Here is a 6,241-nt window from a genome sequence, read left to right as displayed (position 1 = left end):
TTCCTATAAGCTCTACTGAGAATCCCACTACTAATTTTATAGGAGCTCTCTGCTACAAGATGAGTTGCTTCCATCATGCTGTTTCAAAATCCTCTTTTCACCTGTGATTTTTGATAAATACAGAGGTCACTGTTCATGTCTTGATACTTACCCTATGTTGACTTTACTGAGCTTGTTGAACTTGTCTCTTCTTTCCACATACTTGGGAAGTACGTGCCTTTAGTTCTTCATGTAAATACTCTAATCCTTTTTACTCTCCTCTCCTTACAGAGTCCCCTTAGTGTACATATTGGTCCACTTGTTGGTGTCCCATGAGTCCCTAGACTCTGTCCTTTTCCACATTTTTCTTTGGTCCTCTTAGTATATAAGTTAAAACTAGGGGTCTTAAAATTTTTTTAATGTTTATTCTTTTTTGAGAGAGAGCAACAATTTGAGTGGGAGCTGGACAGAGAGAGGAGACACAGAATCCAAAGCAGACTCCATGCCCTGAACTATCAGCACAGAGTCCGTTGCAGGACTGACACTCACTTGCCTTAGGGAGAAACAGATTATAGTGCTGCTGAAAGGCTGGGGCGGGAGGTCTGTGGTTGTGGAGAAGGGTGAGAGAGAGTGGAGCACACAGGAGAATGAACCATGAGATCATGACCTGAGCCAAAGTTGGATGCTTAACCGACTGAGCCACCCAGGATCATACCCCCAAACTAGAGGTCTTTAGAGTGTCTGATTCCTTCTTCTGCTTCATCAAGTCTGTTGCAGACTCCTTAGTATATTTTTAAATTCAGTGATTATACTCTTTGACTCCCAATTTCTGGTTGCTTGTTTGTTATACCTTGTCTCTTTGGGTTTACATGTTAGTCCTGCAGAGTTTTCCTATTATTTAGTTACTTGTTGTCTCTTCTTCTTCCATGAGTATCTTTAAAATGATTATTTGAATTGTTTGTCAAGCTATAGTTACTTATATTTTAATAAAATGGATGTTTTCATGTTTACATGTAGATTGTGGTTTACTTGTTCTGGGCATTTATTTCACAGCAGTTATTATGTGTCATTTGAAGAGCTTTAGGAATCTGATGCCAATGTAACCCGTTACAGGTTCATGCACATCATTTCCTCTGCTCTTTGCTGGATCCCTCCACTATAAGGTTAATATTTTTTTCTTTTATCATTAAGTATCTTCATTGAAAGATTTGTAAATCACCTCATTTATTCTGGAAGCTTCCTTCTTCATTTCACTTTGTTTTTAGTCTGCTTTGGAAAATGAAGGATCTCTCCTTTGTGTGCTGTAGAAAGTGGTGTTTGAAGTGGAGATTGTGAGTCAGTCAGGGCTTAGTCCTGAAAGTTTCCATTTTATTCTGCACTCATGTCCCACAGATACTCTTCCTTATGATTTCTCTGTTGCTTAGATAAACAAAATATCCATCATATGTGTTCAACTGCATTAAAATTGTAAAATATAACTCTGCACAAAAGATAAATGAGACAAAGATGTTCAATGCTATAGGAGATGCACAAACAATACTTATTTCTATTGCATGAGTGTGTGTGTGTTTGTGGTGTGTCTACAAGTCACAAAAACCTTCCTCCACAAATAGATGTATAAGTTTTATGCCACTGAAAACTTCTTAGTTTCAGTGAGAGTAAAAAAATCTTACTCTATCACTTTTATTCTTTTTTGTTCAATTTGTAATTTTTGTATTTTATGTGGCACCCTTACTTATTTTTTAGTTGATCAGTTTTGTGGTTTTATTGTATTTGTATTGCTATTGTCATGTTGAAATTTCCTGTGAACTTTTAGGTTTTCCTCTATATACTGGTTGGTGTATTTCTCATAGACAAATTGAAAGTCAGACAAGGAGGAGAAAACTTCATGCTCTACTGTTAATGAAATTTTGCCAGATATTCTTTTGAAAAATGAAAAACAATACTACTATTCTCATAGGTTACTGTGGATCCATGGGTGAATTTATGCAAAACTGTTAGAACGGAATGTAGTGTGTAGTAAATGTTCAAGGAAAATGGTTGTTTCTCTTCATTACTTTAGGGTTTATAATTTCCACATTATTCTTTAAGTTCAAAGTCTTCCACGATTTCTTGTCTTTCGTTTTTTTTTTTTTTTCTTGGAATTTTAAGAAATTTGGCTCTTGAACCAAAGATGTTAGCATCAGTTTCAGGCATGTGAGAAAGGTAGAAACTCAGACCGCATCTAGAAATCCAAATCAGAATGTGAGTTTTAAGGAGATCTTCTGTTCATTTTCATACACATTGACACTGAAGTGCACGTGTAGCTCAATATCTCTTTTTCATTATTCTATGCCTCTGTTTTCTTTTGTAGCTCATTATTTTGATAACTATGATTTTGTAGTATGGTGTAAACCAGGAAATGTGGTGCCACCAAAGTACTCTTCATTTTCAAGATTATTCCAAGTATGTAATATCCTGTAATATCCATGTGAATGTTCCATTTGGTTGTGATCATTCTGCCAAAAATGTCATTGGGATTCTGATAGAAAGTACATTAAATTGGTAGGTCATTTTGAGTAGTACCGAGAGCTGAATAGTTTTATGTGCTCCAGTGCAAGAACATGGATGTGTTTTCACTTATTTCTTCTTTCAATTCCTTTACAATATTTTATAGTTTTCATTACATCAGTTTTGACCTCTAGCATTATGTTAAATCTTAGGCAGTTTATTCTTTGTGAGGCTACTGTAAATGTAATTATATTTTATTTTGGGGCTTGTTCTTTGTATAAGCACAATAAATTTTTATGTGTTGAGTTTGTATTCTCCAATTTTGTAAACTTGTGTGAGTTTTAATATGTTTTTTAAAATGAGGATTCTTCAGGAGTGCCTGGGCGGCTCAGTCGGTGGAATGTCTGACTGATGATTTTGGTGAATTTTGTCATGGGATTGAGCCCTGTGTCGGGCTCCACACCTAGCATGGGGCTGGCTTGAGATACTCTCCCTACCTGTGCTGATCTCCCCACTTGTTCATTCTCTCTCTAAAATAAAATAAAGTTTAAATTTGAAAAATAAGGATTCTTAAGAGAAGAGGAAGAAGATAGTATAGTGACAGAGTAGGAGGACCTTAGCCTTATCACATCCCACAAACACATCTAGGTAACTACCAAATCATACTAAATATCCCAAAAAGCAATCTGAAGACTGAAAGAGGAACTACCCAGCTAATGAGAGAGAAGAGGCACATCAAAGATTGTAGAAAGTGTAGAGACTTGGCTTAGGGAGAAGCAGATTTTAGTGCTGTTGAGGTGTGTGTGTGTGTGAGCTGTGAGTGGAACCCACAGGAGAATGTACAAAGAGAACATTACTCCAAAGCCATTGAGTTGGAAAATGAGAATGGCTGAATATTGTGAGTTCTTGCAGTGTGGCTTCAAACTTCGAGTTTTATAGGTAAGCAGGCATAACTGGGAAAGAGCCAGGAGGACAGTGCACTGCTCCTGGACAGAAGACAGGCACACAACCTGGGATATACAGCATAGAATCAGTGATCTGTAGACCACTTGGGGGCACAATTGGGTGAGATTATTTGGTATTCTAGGAGTCCTTCACTGAGGTGCATGATGGGGAACAAAGGAGCTGGCTGGTGCCCTTTCCCTCCTCTGCTCCTCAGCCTACACAGAGCCACCTGAGAGAAACACCTCAGCAGGGACACTGGCTATCTGCCTTGCTTACAACAAGCCTCACCCACCCACCCCATGCTCTTGCGGGATTGCTCTTTTCAGTCAAGCTTCCCCCAACACAGCAAGGTTGGCCCCTGCCCCAGGAGACCTGCACAAGCTGCTGCGCACTCTGTATCTGACCACACTGTTTTGTAGGGCCTCTGTTCTGGTGGAGTTGATGTCAGGTCTCATCTCACAAGCAGACCACAGCACACATAGTTAAAACTCACCACATTAAGGCCAAACACAGGCAGTAGAGCCTCTACAGACCACTGGCCTGAAAGATAGAGCAGGAGACATAACTCGCTGTTTTAACATACAGAGGAAGGCCAAGACTTAGACAAATGTCAAGAATGGAAGAATTTCTTCAAAATGAAAGAACATGATATGGACATGGCCGGAGATCTAAGTGAAACACTTTATCAGTAACATCCTAGGTGGAAAATTTAAGGCAACTATCATAAGAATACTCAGTGGGTTGAGAAGAGAATGGAAGACAGCAGTGAGACCCTTACCACATGGAAAGAGAGTTAAAAATGGATCAGAGATACAAAATGCAATAAGCAGGATTCTTTTTTTTTTTTTTTAATATTTTTATTTATTTCTAGAAGAGAGAGAGAGAGAGAGAGAGAGAGAGAGAGACAGCGTGAAGAGGGGAGGGTCAGAGAGAGAGGGAGACACAGACTCCGAAATAGGCTCCAGGCTCTGAGCTGGCAGTCAGCACAGAGCCCGATGTGGGGCTCGAACCCACCACCGCGAGATCATGACCTAAGCGAAAGTCGGACGCCCAACTGACTAAGCCACCCAGGTGCCCCAATACAATAAGCAGGATTCTAAACACATTTAATGCAATGAACAGCTGGCTGGAAGAAGCAGAAGAACTAATTAGTAACCTTGAAAATAAAATAATGGAAATTAATGAAGCTTGAGGAAGAGAGAGAGATAAGAATTATGTAACACAAAGTAGACTTAGGAAATCAGGGACTCCATCAAACGTGATAACATTTGTATTGTAGGAGTCGCAGAAGAAGAGAGAAAGGGAGTCAGAAAATTTATTTCAAGGAATAATAGCAGAAAACTTCCCTATTCAGTTGAAGGAGGCATACCCTTCTCCAAAACCAAGAGGCACAGAGAACTCCCACTAAAATCATCAAAAGCAGGCAAACACCAAGACATATTGGAATCAAATTTGCAAACTATGGTGATAGTCTTAAAAGCAGCAAGACACAAGTATTTCACTTAAACTGAAAAACCCATAAGGCTAGCTGGAGATTTCTCAACAGAAACTTGGCAAGCCTGAAGGGAAGGGCATGATATATTCAAAGTGCTGAAGAGGAAAAATATGCACCCCAAAATACTCTATCTAGAAAGCTATCATTCAGAATAGAGGAGAGACAAAGAGTTTTCCAGACAGATAAAAGCTAAAGAAGTTTGTGACTACCTAACCAGCCCTCCAAAAAATGTTCAAGGGGAATCTTTGAATGAAGAGATCAAAATTGACAAAGACAAAAAAGGATTAGAGAAAATCTCCGGAATCAATACAAAACAAGTAATAAAATGGCAATAAATATGTATCAACCAAATAACTACTTTGAATGAAAATGTACTATACACTCCAATCAAAACACAGAGGGTGTTCTGTTCAATTAAAAAACAAACAAAAAAACAACCCCAGACCCATCTATAGCCTGCCTACAAGAGAATCAATTTAGACCTGAAGTACCCTGCAGACTGAAAGACAGAATAGGAGAAACATTTATCATGCAAATGATGTCAAAAGTAGGCCAGAGTAGCAATATTTATATTAGACAAGAAGACAATGTAGACTCTTTTTGTTCTTGTATTCTGGTTTCCTGTTTTGCTACAAGGGTAACGCCTGCCTTGGAGAATGATTTTGAATGGGTTCCCTGTATTCTACTATTTGTAATATTTTTTTACAAGTATTTATTTTTTTAAATGTTTTATTTATTTCTACGAGAGAGAGAGAGAGAGAGTGTATGAGCAGGGGAGGGTCAGAGAGAGAGGGAATCACAGACTGAAACAGGCTCCAGGCTCTGAGCTGGCAGTCAGCACAGAGCCCGACGCGGGGCTCGAACCCACGAACCGCGAGATCATGACCTAAGCGAAAGTCGGATGCTTAACCGACTATGCCACCCAGGCGCCCCAGTACTTACCTTTTTAAATGTAATGATCTCCATGATCTCTTTTCAGGTTTATTTATTCATTTTGAGAGAGAGAAAGAGGAGAGCATGCAAGGGAGAGGCACAGAGAGAGAATCCCAAGCAGGATCCTCACTGTGAGTGTAGAGCCCAATGTGGGGTTCAGACTCACAAATTGTGAGATAATGACCTGAGCCAAAACCAAATCGGATACTTAACGAACCGAGCCACGTAGGTTTCCCAGTAATTACTTTGGAAAATGTTTCATAGATGGACCAAAGAAGACATGTGGTCTTGTGCTTTTCTAAATTATATAACATATTAGTATATATTTGTTAATAGGAATCTTTTATCAAACTACATGTTTCTATGGTTGACTGTTGCATCATTTTCTTTTCCATTTCT

The sequence above is a fragment of the Hyaena hyaena genome, unplaced genomic scaffold (assembly GCF_003009895.1).
Source record: "Hyaena hyaena isolate Hyena2069 unplaced genomic scaffold, ASM300989v1 scaffold_838, whole genome shotgun sequence".
NCBI lineage: Eukaryota > Metazoa > Chordata > Mammalia > Carnivora > Hyaenidae > Hyaena > Hyaena hyaena.
Note: the sequence above shows the minus strand (reverse complement) of the source record.